At 40.5% G+C, this 21,125-nt stretch overlaps 1 long non-coding RNA gene across 1 annotated transcript in view; it reads left to right on the top strand.

Annotated features, from left to right (window-relative positions):
- The first annotated feature begins 2,875 nt into the window (after positions 1–2,875).
- Positions 2,876–21,125, top strand: part of LOC137600937 (uncharacterized) — a 30,616-nt gene continuing 12,366 nt past the window's right edge. The window contains exons 1-3 of the long non-coding RNA XR_011037009.1: positions 2,876–3,317; positions 20,108–20,165; positions 20,251–20,447. This is a non-coding gene — a long non-coding RNA (uncharacterized lncRNA). The remainder of the gene's footprint in view (positions 3,318–20,107; positions 20,166–20,250; positions 20,448–21,125) is intronic.

Raw genomic sequence — 21,125 nt, 5'->3', positions numbered from 1 at the left:
CAAGCAGAAAATATCTATGTGGTGATCTGACATAAGATCAATTATTTAAAAATTCTCTGAATATCATTGAGTGAATGTTTAATAGTCCATATTTAATGTTTCTAACAAGATGCAACTCTGTGGTGTTGGTCTTATTTTCTATTAGGTTTGTGTGAGTAACATCTCCGCTATATGATCTAATCATTTTATGGGGTTGGGGAGCAGACACGGTCTCTATGGAGTTTGTGTTAGGTGACTGATCTAGAGGATGTTCAGAGAAGTGTTTAATCTCACCATGAACAATAATCAATATATAAGAGCACGTTTGAAAAACTACAAACTCCTATTTAATTTGTACCTTTTGACATTCATAAATTCCTTGCCCAGATTAAATGCTGTGTTCTTTCTATTGATGTCCACATCCCATATAGATTCCCTGATTATGGTACTCGTTTCACAGCAAATTAAAATCTGGTAAGCTCTGGGACATTGCAAGACTAATCATGTGTCAAAATACTAAACATTAAAAAGCATTTCACTACTTGCCTATGAACGTATTCAGTTGTATACACATTATATTAATCACACCGAAAGTCAGCAGGGAAATGTTACAGTCTGCTTCAAGTATGCAAAATAGGATGTTGGATCATTACAATTCATTGTCCTCCCGGTCAATCATAGAGGGTTTGCAGCAGACAACCACAGAGTATACTATTAAAAAAAACATGCTTATCTTCAAATTTCTAAGCAGCACAAAGGCAATCCATTGAGCTCCTGCCTTCTTTTTACTCTTTAAGTTTTCAGGTAGCTGTATGTCCTTAGGAAATTTGTGAGCCCATGAGAATGGGGACTGAACTGAATTGGGGTCAGAAGTGGCCCAACAGGCAAAGAAAGTGTAATAAGAAGATGGTTGAAGTCTCTCTCAAATTTAGGGATAGTGACTTCAGCAAAGAGGTTGCTCAGTCAATTTGGAATAAATTCCCCATTATTTCCTGTATGCCCAGATGACAGTCTATGGGCCACGACAACAAAAACACTAGTTCAGTGTCTCCAATTATTTTCCAAATGGTGCTGTAGATTTCCTGGTGCCAAGTAAAGCATTTCTGAATCATCTACAGTATTAACTAGTTGGATCCTGTATGGTCTCTCCCTTGTGACTGCATCTGTCTCTCCATATTGATTGTAAGACTCCTAAAGCAAACTTACGGTACACTATTTTTTGGATGAACTACACTATATGTCAAGGTACAGCTTGAAGAGAAATTCTCATATAACTTAGTGGGCTGACAAACCAATGATTAGGACACATTTTCTATAATTCCTTGACAAGTGGGTTACTGAATAAAAGTCATCCTTTCGACATGCTGACATTCTAAATCTACCAGCAATCACAAAAGTAAAGCAAGGACATGGTTTATTCAAATACTTGTATGAGACATGCTATCATTTAATCACCAATACAGGTGGCATAGTCTCAAAGGTGACAAACACTCAACAGATTTCCATGACAGCTTGAAATCCAAGTACCATACAGCAGCCACAGGGAGCCTGTCCACAACACAAACGTACTCTTCGCATTTTAATGAACATATCCTTAATTACCTAGTTAGGGCTCAGTTGCTAGGGGCATTAGCAACTTTGAACATACAACCAGGCATGATTCCATCTGAAATCCCATTTGCAACTGACACCAGTCAGCTACTGAGTTCATATTGATTGATGGATTGATTGCCAAAAGTCCACACAGAGAAATCTAAGGTCAGGAATGGAACCCGTAACTTCTTGCTGTGAAGTTACAGTGCTATCTCCCTGTTTCCAACATAAAGTACTTAAATAATGTAAGACGAGTTATTCAGTATATCAAAACCCTGAGAATAAAACCAAAATATTACAGTAACAAGTACTGTGATAACATGATATTGTTTGATATGGCAATGTTGCAACATTGTTAGTTATTAATGACACTTTTGGCAGTTACATGTACATTTTGCGTATTTGCCCAATGCAGTGCTGTTTTAATCAATTTATTTAGTTGTACAAAGAGCAATTTCTCTAACTTCCTGTGTCTGACAACATCCATTCTGTTGTTAAAATATGCGGTAACTTACTTTTTACAACTCATAGTGCACTGCTGTGCTTAAGGGAGTTAGGTGCTGAGTAAAGGTACCATTGGGTACCAGTACTGCTGTCTTGCGTAGTGAATGATACCCAACCCTCCCTTAATGTCACTGAGTGTTTTATGGGTGGCAAGTGTAAAATAGCACCGCATGATGTGGTTTAGTTAAAAAGTTGCCCACATTCCCAGCACTGTGATATGCACACTGAGCTAAAAACCAAGTAACACTGATGGGTCCACTGGTTAGAGGAAGTAAATATGTGATCACAGAATATCAGATAAAATCTGGACTTCCTGTTCAACTACTGTGTTAGACACATGGGTTTGGAGTGGGGTTTTTTTTAATATAACTTTTTCTATGATTTTTTTTTCCCATCAGAGGTGGGTCCCCCTGTCCCCCTTGAGCAAAATGGAGTTTTGTAGTCCACCAGGCAAGGCGTGGTGGCGCCATTTTGTAACAAATCTGACCCACAAAATGGCTGAGACTTGTTAACCCTTGGAGGACCAAGCACATCCAGTCCGGTTGACAAGTAAACCACCAGCAACACTGACAGCACACACAGCTCTTGAACACAGTGGTACTGAAAGCACACATGGGAGCAACACGACCCCATTGAGGACTTCAGGGGTCGGCCATGTTGCTGTTATCTGCTGTATTACCGTGTGCCTGCCACAGTGCGCAGACCATACAGGGAGCAGCTGCCGCAGGGAGGCAACCGCGGTGCTCTCGACGGAAGGAGTCATCTTGCCACCCCACCAAGCTGTGGCAGTGAGGACCAGGGCGCGCGCGGAGGGGGCGGGCTCTGTCAGTCCCTCCACGTCCTCATTGGTTGTGGAACAAATGTACAATTTGGAGCACAGGGTCAGAAAATAAATAACTATAATGGGGGCGGATCGGGATTTGCTACTGCTATCCGGAAAACGACTTGCTGTGTAGCTTAGGGTTGTTGTGGAGGGGGGAAAAAACGTTCTCTCTTCCTGGTGAGACCTTCAGCGACTCTCAGTTCAGGAAAAAAGGAGGTCTCCTGTGCGTGCTTCTCATGACGGAAACCATCGTCTGAGAGGAGAAGGACGGCCGCCTTCTTCGTATGCTATCAAGACGAAATTGGATGTTTTTCAACGAAGTCTGTTCCTTGAGTGTGAGCCCACCGACGACGCAGCCGATGCGCCTCGAAGGAAATCAGGTCGCGAAGCACGTTGGAGCAGCACAGGACTGAAACCGGTTAGTGGTCCTACAAAAGACCAGCTGCAGAGAAGCCATTAACAGCTAGCTGCTGGCTGTCCGTGCTAGCTTGCAGTATGCTAGTCACAAAAGTAGCTTGTCACGTTCAGCCAGAACACACATTATCGCCATCGTGAGATTATTTTACACGTGGGGAGCGGAAAACTGATCCACAGCTCTGTTTTATAAGGATTTGTTGAAGTGGTTCCACCTTACAGTTTTTCCTTTGTCTGCTAGCCTTCTTATAAAAGTAAATCTCAATATTACAGATAAACGCATCACACATCGGTGTTTCTCGATAATTGGTGATTTATGCACGATGCGTTTTCTGTACAGTTTATCAAAAACAAATTTTTAAGAGTTTTGGTAATGGTAAGTCCAGCAAACCTTAAAGAATCAACTGGACTGGTTTAAGAGTGGTAATGGTGGAAATGTCTTGAAGAAATAATTATATAACTCATAGAATGTATAGTGTTGCTTATTAGTTTCAAATTCTGCAGAGTACGTTCCAAAAGAAGTTGAAAACCTTTTCATTCTCTTTAAAAAGTTCCGTTATTTCCCCTAAAATCAGTTTCATTGTCTTTTATAAAAAGCAGAAACAATAAAACCTGCAGGAAAAATAAAATCATCCCATTTTTGCAGCCAACCGGTGTTTGTTTGCCCTGATACTCCACATTTAATGGTTTGCAGTGATTATCGATATTCATATAATCACAGTTTAGTGTTGAGCAATTTTAGTGCTGAGCAGTTTAGTGTTGTGTAATTTCCTCTGGGCTTAATAAAGTATTGATCGATTTTAAGTTTTTCATTGGAAATGGAAATGGCTCAAACACTTTCCTGGAAGTTCTGTTCACAATGTGTCTGTTCAATTGATTGTATTTGTCAGAGGAAGGGGTTATCACCAAACCTGTATTGCTCCATTGATGTTCCCAACTTTGCCAGTCTGTCACGTTCTTGTGAAGTGATAGTGTGTTTCTCCCATGTCAGCATCACCTTCAGCAGGTTAACACTTGAATTTCAAGGTGTGGGTATGAGAAAGTCCACTTCATGGCCACAAGGAAAAATGCTAAATTTCCAGATCTGCATTTTTGAGAAAAATGTTGGAAAAATCTGATTCTTGCACAGTCCAGGCTAAAGCACAAACAAGACTACTGTGACAGACATACCTATTGCTGTATTCCAAATACCTCATACCTCACATACCTCCATAGTCCTTCTGGCCACCTTAAATGTAGAATGGCTTTCAAACTAAAAGTATGCAAAATTGTAGCACACTATAAGTACCTGGGTGGCATGCTTAGAAAAGCTGGAAAACTGAGCGTAGAACAACACACAATTCTCATGCCCAGCATAACCATCTTGGCTATGGACCAGAAAGGAAAGAGTGAGGGAGGCCTCTTCAGAAAGAAGAATAAAGAATTTTACTTTATTTATCCCTGTACTAAAATTATTTTTTCCACGCTTTTTAAATCTTCTTTCATACACATACATACAGGCCCAGTGGACTGAGCTACTGCCAGTTTGTGAAAATTGCATCATACAGTGTGTCTTTTATGGAGGAGAACAACAGCAAACTAGAACCAAGGCAGTCACGAACTGCAACATCCCGCGACACCCCTGAATTTAAAATTATACCCTGACCTACTTGCATAGGTCAAAAATCAAAGCTAGTGCCCTGACCTACTATCATTGATCAAAGCACTAGCTTTGATCTATGGTCTACTCACAATGGCCTTCTCCCTACTCTTTCTAGCATATGTCGTTCCTGAGTGTCCAGAAGTTCAAATTTAACCTTGACTAAGTTTTCTCAAGGTCATTATCTCATTGTCATCCCCCTTGCCACCCGAGTAAAGGGCTTTTTGTTTCATCATTCTATCTGCAACAGTTGCGAAAATATTTGGTAGACTAACCAACGGAGGGACGAACACACAAACACTCATAATTACAATACAACACAGCTTTGTCCAGAATTCTCTTTGATCTAGGTTCAATTGCACAAAGTAGGAGAACGTCATTAGTTGTCCATTTTTAATAGGTGATAATCATGATGTTGACAAAATGTTATAAATTGAACTATTCCTGAATCCACATCTGACTCTTATTGCTTTGGCATGTAATGAAGTGCCAGTTCCAAGATACACACCTAACCTAAATTTTATCAAAGTTGATTTCAAACATTTTGAGAGATCTTGTGAACAAAGCTGTATGGATTATCACACAACCTCAAACTATTGTTGACCGTGAGAAAGACTAGGGAGACAGGTGCAACACATGAAACATGGTGCATGCTAAGTTGTACACCAGGTATGTCAACATGTTTACCCATGTTGGATGTACATTATTATATGAAATTAGTTTAGTACAGATGTTTTAATGTGCTGACCTGACATTTTTTGGCATGGCAGTGCTATACATACCCATCCAACCCATGATGCAGAAATTACAATAGATAAATCTTAAACTTTGAGTGCAAATTACATTTAAAATAAAAACTATCAGCAGAATTGTTCTGATGCCCAACTCCAGAAGTAACTTTCTTAGAAAGTAGTTCAGTGTGAAATATTGACGGTGTGTTGTGAGGGGCATTAGCTGCTACCCTGTGTGTGTGTCTGGCATTTCAGACTTTTTTTTGGCGGTCTGAAATGCCATTGGGAAATGGCATACAATATACACAGTGAGATGATTTTTTTTTTGTAAATATGTGTTAAATTGGAAAGTATTCCAATGACATCCTTTAAAAAGTCAGAATGGGGCAACAAAAAAGGGAAGTTGTGCTTTGTTCAAAGACATATTAGGAATCTGGATCAATCACGACTATTTCCCTTTTATTCAATACCATTGGTCTACTGATGACTTTGTCAGCACAATGACATCCAACTTTGTCTTGGATTTGTTTTGAGTCATTGCAAATCCGCTGTACCCACTAAGGCCCTTTTGCTCTGATGTCACATTAAATCACATAATAATTCCTGGGCTGGTATCTGGACCTTACATGGCACTAGCCCTCTACAGCTCATTTTGAGGGTTTAGGAGTGGTGACAGACCGATCAGAAGGTAAATGAAAGATGATATCAATGCCTTTTTGTAGTCTTAGACTTTTGATCCCTATGACCGGCAGGAATAACCAGCAATGCATGTAAATGTGTATTCACCTCACTTGCTATAATAGGAAGTAAAATCACAAGTAAACATTGAGTAATACCAAGAATCAAATTTATTAAAATCAAAGTGTCTAAGTCAAAGTGAAAATGTCTTCTAGTCTTAAGTAAAACTTACAAGTAAACATTGAGTAATATTTTGTATGACTGTATCTTCACATAGTGAATGCAAGTTTTCAATTGTTGAATCTCACATTTTATACCTGCATAAAGTAGGATATAAATATAGTTAAGCTTCAACTATTGACTTTAGTGTATTTTTGTAAGTAAACTGAACAGAAGATTTTGCCCTCAGAATGCACTAGAATGCAGGAAAACAACCCCACTTTCCCGGGGGTAACCCCCCCCCCACACACACCACGACAACTGTGGCTCTACACCCCCCAACAATTGAAAACTTGCATTCACTATGTGAAGATACAGTCATGCAAAATATTACTCAATGTTTACTTGTAAGTTTACTTGCTATTATAGCAAGCTGCTGTCTACGACACAGAATGTGGCTTTTTGTGGCTTACTGAATTCGTTTACACTGAGCCACAGTGGCGTAGTCATACTAGCTCCTGGTGCAAGCCCAAGCTGGGACTTGCCTAGAAACATCCCATGTAAACACCAATTCCTGGTGGAGTTGCTACTTAATGGAAAAGAAGCAAGTGTATCTTAACTATGCTAAACAATCTGTAGCTTGACGAATAAACTGAAGATCTAACAAAGAGAAAGGATTATTATTTTGAGTCATTATGAAAGACAGGCAAGACCTGTAGCAACCTGAAGTTACATTTTAAGGAAAGACGGAGGTATACTTTATGTATTCAGTGTTAGTAGAACTTACATGTTTTGATAATCGTGATTTGAGAATTTTTTTTTTTTTTAAGATTATGAGATGCGGCAATTTTGAAATTGTTGGGTTATAACTTTAGAACTATGGAAACTAGTGTACAGCAATTGATCTTCTTTCTCTCCTTTTCAAGTCTTTTTTTCTGTCAAAAAGACCTTATTTGAAGACTGCAAGGTCTTCAAGATAAGACTTGCAGTCTTCAAATAAGTGTCCTTCAGAACCGTTACCAGTGTTGGATTTGAGACCAGGACCAGTAACACATGGTTCCCCACAACCCGCATAATGGGCTGACCTTTAAAAGCAGGCTACTGAGGATGACATAAATGTCTGCTATTGTTGATATAAAGGGGCTGTGAGGTTTCAGCAGTGTGAACAGTGTGGATGGACAGATCAGCTAGACAGATATTTGGCTCATTGTCTTGCTGAAATGAGCAGGAACATCCCTGAAAAAGACATTGCTTGGATGGGAACATATGTTGCTCCAAAACCTGTATGTACCGTACAGCATTAATGGCACCTTCCCAAATGTGCAAGTCACCCATGCCATGGACACCAACCCACCCCAACGCCATCATAGATGCTGGCTTTTGAACTTTGCGCTGATAACAATCTGGATGGTCCTTTTCCCCTCTGGCCCGGAGGATATGACGTCCATAATTTCTTAAAACAATTGGAAATGTCGACTTGTAAGACCACAGCAAAATTTTCCATTTTTCATAAATCCATCTCAGATGGGCTTGGACCCAGAGAAGCTGTTGGCATGTCTTGTTGCTATTATATGGCTAATGTTTTTCATGGTAGAGTTTTAAATTGCACTTGTCTATGTAGCGACAAACTGTTAACTGACAGAGGTTTCCTGAAGTGTTCCTAAACCCATGTGGTAATATCATTTACACATTGATGTCAGTTTTTAATGTAGTGCCGCCTGAGGAATCGAAGGTCACAGGCATTCAATATTGGTTTTCAGCCTTGCTGCTTATGTGCAGAGATTTCTGCAGATTCTCTGAATCTTTTGATGGTATTTTGGGCTCCCGATAATGATATCCTGAAGTTCCTTTGCAGTTGTAGATGAGAAGCATTTTAAAATTGTTAAGCTTTTGGTCACGCAGTTGTTCACAAAGTGGTGAACCTCACCCATCTTTGCATTTGAATAAAGCCTTTCAAAGATGCTAATTTTGTACCAAATCATGATGCTCGCCTGTTTCCAAATGAACCTGTTCATCTGTGGAATGTTCCAAACAGGTGCTTCTTTTTAATATTCCTCAGCTTTCCCAGTGTTTTGTTGTCTCTGTCCCAGCTTATTTGGAATGTTTTACAGGTATGAAATTCAAAGTATTTGCAAAAAACTTAGTTTATCAGTTTGAACATTAAATATCTTTTCTTTTGTAGTGTATTCAACTGATGATATGTTGAAACAGATTTGCAAATCATTGTATTCTGTTTTTATGTTTTACACAATGTCCCAACTTCATTGGAATTTGAGTTGTATGTGGGTAAAGCTGTTAGGCAGAGGACAGCAAAGGATAACTGGAAAAACTCAATCACAAAGATAGCCTGTCTTAGAGCATTGTCAAAGCACCAATAAATGTATAGCTGAGGTAAACCTCAAAGCATGAGTAGAAAGTTTTTTTCTTTTAATATAGGTGAGCTATTTTCCTCAATTTTCCCTCAATATTGTGATTCTCTTACCATGCTTGTTGCTTGGTGAGATGTCTGGCATTCCTTGCCAAGGAGTATCCTTTTCAAACTTGGTTTATAGTCACTTGTTGCCACTTAAAAGCAATTCTTTCACATGTCAGAACAAATAAATACTTTAAATTCACTTGTTTCAGGGTAGAAAACACAGACTTGCATACGTATGTTGACTCGAGTGTAACAGTATCTTAAGCGCAACCCATTTATTCATTCATTCATTTTATTCCGCTGTATCCGCTGCAGCTCGTCACAGGGAGCTGGAGCCACAGCTGGCATAGGGCGTGAGGTGGGGGAAACTCCGGCACGGCGCCAGTGCACCACGGTGCCACGCACAAAGACAGACAACCATGCACACACCCACTCACTCCTACGGGCAAGTTTGGACCAGCCAATTAACCTGAAGCGCATGTTTTTGACGGTGGGAGGAAGCTGGAGATCCAGGAGAGAACCCACTCAGACACGGGGAGAGCATGCAAACTCGGTACAGAGCGGGACTCAAATCTGTAACCGCTTTGTTGTGCGGTGGCAGGGCTACCCACTGTGCCACCGTGCCACCCCACAATCTGTTTAACATTTGATTATTTTTCCATTGGTACTTCTTTCCAGAACTTGATGGTCCCTTGTCTTAAAACAGGTTTCAGTTGGCCCTCTTCATAAAGCTGGTTCATCTCCAACTGATCTGGAAGTCATCTGTTAATAGTGGGGCTTTAAAATAGTCAATCTCCGCAACGCTAGTGCTTTGATCATGAAATTTCCATGCTTGGTGAATGGCAGGCAGTAAGTGATTACACACCACTCACTTGTACATCTTCAATATCGGCTTCTTCCACTGTTGCGTGTTGTGGGGTTGTTGGAGCCTATCACAGGCAGGGGACACTCCGGGCGCGGCGCCAGTGCACCGTGAAGCCACATATAGGACAGACAATCACTCAGACCAATGGACAATTTGAGACCAGCCAGTTCAACTGAAGTGCATATTTTGGATGTGGGATAAAGCCAAAGAGCCCCAAGAGAACCCACATAGACACAGGGAGAACATGCAAACTCAAACTGGGAACTGCCCTGCTCTGCCACAACACGGCTACCCACTGTACCACCGTGCCACCTGATCACACACCAGTTATTAATATGAATGCGATCCTCTACCAACATGGAGGTTGATGTTGGCCTATTAAATTGGATTGCTGTGTCTCGCATGTGCTCATATTGCTACATTTTTGGGAAACAAATCCCTTGTTACAGTTTATGAAGTTTGTTGTAGTCTTAAATGGTCCTGTCTGTTGTCCACAAAGTGGATGTAGCACTGGTAGATGGACAGTAATGCTAGCTCTACCCTTGAAACAACCTTAGCCTGCAAAACCCACTTTCTCATCTTTCACACTGCTCATTGTACTTTTTCTCCTGCATGAATTGGACAGGTAGCACAGAGCAACAGTGTTATCCAGAGCTATGTAGCTGTCCCATCAGTGCTGACAATAACATGTTAATCTCCCGTGTGTGTGTGTGTGTGTGTGTGTGTGTGTTACAGGCGTATACCCACAGGCCCGCAACACTACAAGACACATGTCTATATTACTCACACACAGACTAACACACATTTTGTGTGGTACAGTGGACTAATTTCCTATTGGGAATTAATAAAGTTGATTACATTCTACCTTTTTTCAGGGATTTTCAGACTTAATTTCTGGACTTGTTGTAGAGAGTGGGAACTTTAGTTACCGTAGACCTCTATCAAGGTATTTATTTAGCGCTCCAAAATACCCAACATGGTAAAGCTTTTTTTGAAAACAATTGAGGAAGCAAGAAAAATCTTCGATTAGAAAAGTTTAAATGGAATTTCTGGAAGTATTACTGAGTTGAAAGTGGCCCGAAATGATGTGCTAGGAGAAAATCCTTAATTTCTGCAACACTGGAGCCTCATTTTGGACAGCTTTTTGCATTTTGGCCAATAGAACGGGATCTATCCTTGGTTGATTACTCTCGATTAATATATTCCATGACCACCCATGAAAAAAAAAGATTTGCGATATAGCGACCAAATATTTATTTTATTTAAGTATAATTTAATCGTTTATGAAGCCTCCTTGTACTGATGTCAAACCACTGTACAAATTGCAGTAGGTTTGGGAGTCATTGCAATAGTTTCGCAAAAAAAAAACTACTTCACAAGGCAAAAGTAAACTTGTATGCGGAACTGTGAGTTTCGAGATGTAGTGCACACACGGATGCTTTCAGCCAATAGGATGTGCGTACGGTCTCACGTGACTACAGCTTTCGGGCGACACTTGCGCCTTGCCTCTCGCTCTCTCCCTGTCCTCGATGAAATGAAACCTATATCTCACCAAGGACAATATACAGTGGTACCTCTACTTACGTAATTTCTCCCGGAACCAATTAATTTCTTAAGTAGAGACGCGTTTTCCCTGCAAATGCCCTAATCTGTTCCAAGCCCACAAAAATTCCAACATAATTTTTTTTCTAAAGCATAAAAATGCTTCAAAACATGTAACAAATACATGTTATGATTAGATTATTACACAATAAATGAGTTGTGCATAACGTAAAAACAAAGAATAGAGTAAAGAATAATCATGACGGCCATTTACCTTTTAACAGCTGTCCCCATTGTTTTTTGCCCTCTTTGGTTCATGCGCTCCTATCTCACGATGCCGGACAAGAGTGAATTACAGTCCTCCTTTTGATCTTCTCCAACCACCCACGCAATGCCTTAAGCTCCTTAAACTTCCTTTTGTTTTAATAATGTGTTGACTGTAGATTTTTGGCCATATTCTTTGGTGAGATCAACCAAACGCATCACTTACCATAAACAATTAAGGGACATAAAAACAACACATGAAGATCAGTTCAATGTTCACCTACATCTTGAATATTGAAGAGCACCCGTTTGATGGCAGCAATGTACATCAGGTAGGAGCACAGCAGGAACAGGGAATGAAGGTGTGCAAATTAATATCAGATGGTACAGTTCCAACTGATGGCCTATGAAAAGGTGTCTCACTGCCAAGGTGTTAAACATGGTTAAAAGCAAAGTCTTTCAAAACCTTTGCAATCTTATTGTTGCAAAACATACTTATGGTATTGATTGCACGATTTTTTCACTTCTGAATGTTCCAGTGAGCGCTTTTGGGCCATACTTTGGAATTGGAAGCAATATCATTTCACCATTAACTGGCCACGACCAGGAGTTCCCTGCAAGATTTCGGACAGAGCAGTTAAAAGAATTATCAGAAGACTTGTCCAAGAGCCAAGAAGCACATGTGGAGAACCTCAGAAAGACCTGGAATTAGCTGATACAAAAGCTTCAAAGAAAACTGCAATCAGCACTCAGTGGGCTGTATTGATGCTCACCACGCAAGACTCCATTGATGAAGAAATAAATATGTTGAAACTATGTTGAAGTTTGCTGCACTACATTCAGAAAACCCTTTGAAATGCATAATTTAGTCTGATGAGACCAAAATTGAACTCTTTGTATATTGTAACAGACACCATGTTTGGAAGTGAAGTTTCACTTCACATCACCCCAAAAACACCATTCCAACAGAGACGTTTTGAGGTTAGAAGATCATGGTGTGGGGCTGTCAGCAAACAGCACTGGTAACCTTCATATGACTGAAGCAAAGAAGAATGAAAAAATACCAAAACATTCTTGATTTTGTTGTATTTCACAGGTAGAATTTGATACCATTACGATAAAGGCGATTATATTCTATTCTTGCTAAAAGTCTGCTGCCATCTACCAGGATGATAAAGATGAAACGAGGGTGAACATTTCAGCAAGATATTGATCCCAAACACACAGCCAGTGAAACTCATTTGGTTTCAGAAAATAGAACAAGATGTGTTTGTGCTTGCCGACATTTAAGTTTGTTCAGTAATTTTCCCCTCTGTCATCCCATTTTTTACTTAATTTATGAACAAGGTTTGCATGTGCGGCTTGTATGTGACATCTGGTAAAAATATAATGTTAACAGCACTGAGAAAATGGTAAAATGTTCAATACTGTTTTTACATGCTGTCTACATTGTAGATGGAGAAAACAGAATTTTAAGGGAGTGAAACTAAAAAAATGTAATTTTCTAATGGTGTGCATGTGCTAACTGTAGGAAACAAATCTGGGCAGAGACACACAGTCATTGTATGGTGGAATGAATGAACGAGAGACAGACATGAAACTCCAGGTCCTCAGCTCCAAGTCACACAATGTTCTTTTAAAAAAAAAAAAAATTAGTATACTGTATTTTCCACACCATAAGGTGCATTTAAGGCCTTGAAGTATCTCAAACATCTGCGCTGCGCCTTTTATCACGAAGTGCCTTATGTGTGCACTGAGTTCAAAATTTTTTAAAAATGTGCGATTTTGGTCAGCAACTGCTAGATTGACCCTCTGAAACATTTCCCAGCGACATAGTGACATATTACATCACTACGCACGCTGGCAGCGATAAACCTATTGGAGAACATTATGCAAAGCACCGGTAGATACACTGTACCACCGGTGTCCTGCATAACCACGTATGTTTGGCCAAAGACCCTCCACAATGGCATCAGAAAAGACACGCTTACGAGGTTAATTTTAAATTCCATGCCATCAATTACGTTGTGGTAAACGTAAATGGAGCACCCACAAGAGAATTCAAAATAAATCTATGGTTTTGGAGGTAGAGGAAGCAGGAGGATGAACTGCGCCAGGTTAAAAAAACGAAACTGCGTTTCCGAGGGAACAAAGCGAGGTGGCCGGAGTTTTAAGACCAGCTTGAACAATGGATTCTTGAACGAAGAACAGCCGGGAGAAGTCTGTCTACATTCTCCATTTGACTGAAAGCAGTAACGATTGCACAAGACATGGCTATTGAATACTGTCAAGGAGGTCCATCTTGGTGCTTTTGTTACATCAAAAGATGTCATCTCGCCATCTGCATAAGGAGTAATGTGATGCAGCAACTAAAGCTTCAGATTGTCAGCTTTTATAAAGAAAAGCTGACCTTCCGCGTCTTACTGCAGCGACAAGATTGCCAACATAAAGATCCAGGCAGACTACATTACAAAAATGGACAAGGTCCCTCTCACTTTTGATAAACCCGTGAACCACAATGTGGAGTAAGAGGGGACCAGCACAGAATCCATACAGACCACAGGGCATGAGAAATTGTTTGTGACTGTTCTTGGTTGCCTTTGGAAATGTAAAAACGGTTTCCAGCCGGCATCATTGTTTAGGCCAATCATAAAGACTGCATGGGGGAGGAGAAAGTGAATGAGTGGCTGAGAGATGTGTATCAGGGCTTTGAAAACGAAAACGAAACCAGAAATTTTTGGTATTTCACCAGGAACGAAACAGAAAACTTTATATTTTTTAATGTCCCGGAACAGAGTCGGAACAGAAAATAATTGTAACCGCTTGATACCGTTTTGTTTATTTCGTTCTTGAGGAAAATATCTGACCTCATGTTTCCCTTCCTGTCATTCACTCAGTGCGTGATAAGAACGGAGGGGAGTTATCACCAGCAGTCAAGGGAAAGGCAGTCTCCCAACCTGGACTATACAGTAATCCCTCAGGCATTCGTGCATCGACATGCGCAACTTCACCTCATTGGGGATTTTTAGTAGGTAGTCACGTGATAAAGTGCGCGCATTCTATTGGCTGACGGCATCTGGAAATGCGCTGCGTTCCGTGAGTCACAAAAGTGCTTTAAACAGTTGATAGGAGTCTTTGTTTGTTTATTTATTTGACATGGACATAACAATCACATCTCTCATTGCACAGTTGTAAAACTCGTAGGTGCGTTATTTACAGTGTGTTAGCACGAGTGCTAATTTTCACCACTTGTCCGTGGGAGACTTTTCTAAAAAAACAAGAGAATGCAATAGAAAAACAGTATCACCATAGTTAAAAAGAAACACCCAATCAAGTTCAAAAGATGAAATACATTCTGGTAGTATTTAGAGCAACGTTTCAGTACATTACATTGTGGTGGGAGTGTTTTGTCCAGCAAAATACCAAAATAAAACCAAAGTACAACGAGGATGATGTTACAGCCAAAACGGGAATTCTTTTATTGATACGCAGATCATCAGTACAGATCAATCGGGAACAGCCCCTGGATGCATGTCTCCTGACACTTTTATAGTCACAGTCCTCCATTTGTGTGTGCGTGAGCTTTGTACGTGTCCTATTCATGAGAAAACAGGAAACCAATTGTTCCCGGCAACTGTCCAAATCTAGGTAACCAGCTCATGTCAGGTTGACCCGCTTCCTGTCTTCCTGTTTTTCGGACAATCTGGTTATTCGCTGCCAAACTTGAAAATGTGTTTCCTCTGATTTGAAATGTGACCTACACATGCATTATTTTGCTTCCACAACATAACCTTCAGTACTAAGGTAAACATGATTTAGTAACCAGTCAGAGGCTATACATTTGAGCACAGTTGATTTGATTTCAACCATAGTTTGAGCCCTCTGCAGAACACATTACCATCTGTATGTAGTTTTAGAACCATGGGCAAAGAGTTCCATAGGTTTGCTCCCCTTACTGAGAAGGCAGACTGTCCGAATGAGTTGTTACACCTGGGAACAATACATTTGCCCCTTGCTGAGGCTCGTGTGGTTGCTCTACCAGAGCTCGGGAGTCTATTAATCAGTCCAGAGAACAGAGATGAAACATGACCATGCAGACACTTCAAAAAAACAATTTGATAGTAGAAAAAAATACATAATTTTCAAACGTAAGAAGGTTGTGTTTTTTAGGATACCACAAACGTGCCAGCTCATCGGTTTTTGATCCATGACTTTAATAGCCTGTTTGTATAATGATGTTATTGGTTTTAAGACGGTTTGAGAGGATTGTGACCATGTTGTAATACTGTATGATAAGGTGTGAGAAAATCATGGCATGCATGTACAGTAGTGCAGTTTTGGCTGATAGGTCTCTTGTAATATGACGGAAACAATTTAGATTTGGTTTAACCTTATTGCATATATGCTTTGCCTATTTTTTATATTTTAGGTTTTTATCCAAGATTATACCGAAATATTTTACTTCACTCATTGAAGCAAAAGTTTCATTTTTGATACGAACCTCAAAGGTATCACCAGCAGGCCTTCTGCGGATGGAGATGCACATTGAAACTGTTTTTTGTACATTTAAAGTTGTGTCAACACTCTAGCCAGTTTGAGATGTTCTCTAATTCCTGTGTCAGCTGCGCAGCTGCCATGCTGGCTGTTTCAGCAGATGCATAGATGAGTGTCATCAGCATACATCTGGCAGCTAACGCCTGGGCAGGTATTCGGATGATTGTTTATGTACGTAGTAAATAGCAACGGTCCAAGTACCGACCCTTGTGGCACTCCCATGTTGTTAGGGAGCAGCGTTGATTTCTCCCCATTGACCCTGACACAGGGTGGTTAGCGCTGTCGCCTCACAACACGGCGGGTCCAGGTTCGAGTCCCGCTCTGTGCGGAGTTCGCATGCTCTCCCCATGTCCGCGTGCGTTCTCTCCGGGCTCTCCGGCGTCCTCCACCCTCCAAAAGCATGCGCTTCAGGTTGATTGGCCGGTCCCAAATTGCCCGTAGGAGTGACTGTGTGTGCGCGCGTGTTTGTATATCTTTGAATGGGGCTCCGCGGTGCACTGGTGTCGTGCCCGGGGTGTCCCCCGCCTCACGCCCTATGCCAGATATGACTTGATCCACTGTAGAGCTTCTGCTGACATTTTAAAGTGTTTTCACTTAGACATTAAGACACCATGATGGACAGTGTCAAAGGCCTTTTTGAGGTCCAAGAACACCATCCCCACAACATGTACCATCACCAGTAGTAAGTAGAAGTTAGCAGTTTCTTTGGAGTGCTTAGGTCTGATTCCAAACTGCTGTAGGTGCATTAGTTGTCTAGACTCAATATGTTCAGTGAGTTGTATAGCAACAATCTTTCCTAATATTTTAGAAACAACAGGAAGAATGGTAAGTGATTAAAAAAAAGGTAATACAGATAGAAGGTGGTTTAATATCAGTATGGGGAGGGTTCATAAATGTTTAAATTACCGTAAATGATAAGATATATCGTCACTATATTGTGGAATTCGTTATTCGCGTGTGGTTCCTGGAACGCATTAACTGCAAGTAACAAGGGTGCACTGTATTCATAACAGGTAAATACTGCAGTCTGTCAATCTTAAAAAACGTTTGACTTAGACATCAACTCATTGGCTGCCAGTGATTTTCAGTGCAGAGTGTCCCCGTACTCCAAGCGCTTTGTAGCAATTAATTTCCTTCGGTGGACATCCTCTGACGCTCTGGACATTAATCGGTATTTTTGTTCAGTCCTTGACCGATAACAAGATGCTTCATTCAGAGCTTCACGTGTTTGCTCCCTGATGAGCTCTGACATACGCAAAAGTTGTTGCATCTTCTGTCTCCCTCTGATTCTCCATCCTCTGTTCCATAAATGGATAGTGTTGTTGTTCTGTTTACTGTGGAGACACATCTACAGTATGTTAACTCATTGCTTTAACTGCCAATTTAAAAGTCCTTGTGCCCTCTTGCAGCTATGTACATTAAAAGTCCTAAAGCAACCTACCTATTTATATTTACAAGGAACGGTATTAACCGGTTCGGGGACGATATTTTTTTGTTCTAACCGGTTCAGGAACATCAGATCATGGGATGAACGTAAAATCAGAAACGTTATAATTCTATTTCTATTCAGACGAAACCAATTGTTAAACAAAATTCAGGTTCAAAGCCTTGTCCTGGACAACAAACTGGATTGGTGTCCAGGGCAACCCGCAAATAATAAAATTCTGCGATAATGCGAAAACTTTATTATTCACAGTAATTTAAACGTTTATGAACCCTTCCATACTGATATTAAACACCTTCTGTCTGTGCTACCTTCTCCCACACTTATTGTTTAAAGCGCTTTTAAGTGTTTCCTCAATAAATGAAAGTCCGTTGCGTTCCATGAGTCTCAGAATGCAGTGCACTTCCGGATGCTTTCAGCCAATAGAATGCGCTTGCAGTATCATGTGACTACCTACTAAAAATCCTCGATTGGTGAAGCCGGGCACCTTGAAGCGCGACTGTGTGAGGGATTACTGTAGATATGTTTGGATCACGTGACAAAATGCAAGAATAGCGAGACATGTTCGAATGACGTGAATACATGCATCACCGCTTGTACGACAGCGACTATATGGACAGAAATACAACGCCTGCCATCTGATTATACCAATAAAAGAAGCCATTTAAACCGCTTGTCTTAGGTCAAATGTAAACAATCATATCTCCGGTTTTCGTGGGTCGGACGGCTCCAATTGAAAACCGGAAGACAGTTTCACATCTATATTGTTGCGTAAACGTGCGCACAGCAATCCACGTGACAGACTTTATTTATTAAGAATGGTTTAAAACCATCATGTGATCTGATCACCGGGGTGCGATCATAGGCCTATAAGGGTTAACTCGCACTAACTAGCTGCCTTTGAGACCCCTAGTAGGTCTCAGAGATCCTAAAACTTTGTCAGCAAAGTGGTCAATTTGGGAAGGATTGAGTTTAATCAAAGGGTCTTTTACTTGTGTAGGACAAGTCATCGAACTGTAAAAACAGCACTAGTTAAACTGCTTTTGAGGATTGAATGAGACAGAATCAAGCTTTCAAATGTCAAGGAATGTGGGTGCCAGTGTGACTGGGTGGAGTCATCAGCCAGCACCCACCTTCACCGAGAGAGCCAGGATTGTGTAAGAAAAAAATAGATCAAGTTGTTGAACTGATATCAGCTCATTTACTATAAGAGCTCTGGCATGATAGATCTAATGTTTACAAGTCCACATTTAATTTTCTTATTTGCAGTTACCAGATATTTTGCACTTCTTTGCATTAGATTTCATGAAGACCAAGTGGAAGCTCAGAGACATGTGTAGGACTGCAACTATTGTCTCCTGACAACTGTGTTGTCACGGTGTGAAAACCAAGATAGTTCTGACTAGAATATGTATATGAAAATTACACCATCCAGCGTGGGATGACAGTGGTCTCTGACTCACACCAGGTCTACCACAAACCAGATGTCCATCAAATAAAGTCCTCTTTTTTTGCCTAATGCTTTCAACCGAAGGTGGTGTTGAGACATTGACATTTGGTTGCCCAAGACTCTTAATAATTAAGATGGATTTAATAAGAGTCCTTCTAGAAAAGCCCAGTTCACAATGAACAGTGGGGGAAATTTGTTTGTTCAACCTGTTGATAAGATGATGCAATGTCAGACATGTATCCTCCTTCTTTTCCTTTCGGCTTTTACCGTCAAGGGAATCAATTGCCTCCATCTAATGCTGTCTTCTGCATCCTCCTCTTTCATGTCCTCTTTGACTTCATCCATATACCTCCTCTTTGGTCTTCTTCTAGGCCTCCTGCCTGGCAGTTCAAAACTCAGTATCCTTCTACCAATATATTCACTCTCTCCTCTGGACATGTCCAAACCATCTCAGTCTGGCCTCTGACTTTATCTCCAAAACCTGTGCTCTTCCTCTGATGTACTCATTCCTGATCCTATCCATCTTGGTCACTGTCAAAGAGAACCTCAGCATCTTCATCTCTGCTATCTCCAGCTCTGTCTCCTGTCTTTTCCTCAGTGACACTGTCTCTAGACCAAACAGCATCGCTGGTCTCACCACAGTTTTGTACACCTTTCCTTTCTTTGTAGCTGAAACTCTTCTATCACACATCACACCTGACACTTTATTCACCTGTTCCATCCTGCCTGTACACGCTTCTTCACCTCTTTTCCACAGTCTCCGCAGCTATGAAGGCCCATTCCCTTGAGATTTACTAACATTGAAAATGCAGACGTGCTCTTACTGTAACATTTATATATAGTTAATCCTTTCTATCTTCTACCACCTGAAAGTGTATTTGGTCCCTTTACTACTGTTTTTGGGGTTTTAGGGCAATACTCAACCACATAGAGGGGATATTTACCGGAGCAAATCCTCTGGTATAATCAGATAACTCTTAAAATGTTTACTGGGGACCAGCTTATGGATACTTGTAATATGTTCATAATAATACAAATCTATTTTTTTCTAGGCTTCTATTGACATGTAACCCACGTGATCCTGGAAAGATGTTGAATGTCTAAGATGAGGTGAGATTTTGCTTTTCAGTAATATGTAAATAATTATTATTCACATGGTTGTCTTGTATCATTTTTTGCTCCTTTGTCTTTTTAGATTTGTGTGAAATAGAAGCCATAGCTTCCAGTTCCAGTATAGAATGGCTCATGGGTGGGATTCATACTTCCATGACCTTCCACCAATATCATCTGATCCACAAACATTGAGAAGAACATCAGAGTCAGAGGGAAGCCTCTCCCAGCATATAGAGAACATCGCTGGACAACTTGACTTCCCTGGCACAGTGGATTCATGTGAGGACTCAGCAACAGACCCAAACTTAAACACAAATTATTACTCAACTCCCAGTATTGGAAATTCCAGCTCAGACTGTATATATCAAAGATACTATAAAGAAACATCATGGCAAGCTGACAGTGAGCAAATGGATAAAGATTTTTTGCCAAGATGTAGTAATGGTGGTTCCGATTTTGCCACGGATGGATTGTCAGCATCAGAATCTTTACTTCCATCATCTTTACCAGCAGATTTACAAGAACTTAAGCAAGACTGTGGAATGCTAGCTTCATCATTCCTTGAGGACTATTCTGATGTCAGTAGCTGTTCAGATCCAGATGTTAATGAAACAAGGCCTTCTTGTAAATTTATGACAAGTAATTCAGTTCCAAAACCCCAACCTTGTATTAATATAAAAGACGGGTCATCAGATTGGCTATTCAACCAAACTGAAAATTTGGCATTCCCAGCTGAGGATCAATACCTTAATAGTCCAGAAAGTACTGCAATTTTGTCTAGTTCATCAAATGAGAATGCAAGAGAAAATATGAATGATTATGCACAAGATAAGATGGACAATCCAGAAAACTCTGTCAAAACTTATTCAGAATACAATCAGTCTTCTACCCCTACCAATATGGTGACAACTCCAATGAATCAGATTGTTGAGGATGGAGATGGTTATGATGCTTGTA

This window comes from Antennarius striatus, chromosome 9 (genome assembly GCF_040054535.1).
Source record: "Antennarius striatus isolate MH-2024 chromosome 9, ASM4005453v1, whole genome shotgun sequence".
NCBI lineage: Eukaryota > Metazoa > Chordata > Actinopteri > Lophiiformes > Antennariidae > Antennarius > Antennarius striatus.
Note: the sequence above shows the minus strand (reverse complement) of the source record. Positions and strands in the feature narration are given on the sequence as shown.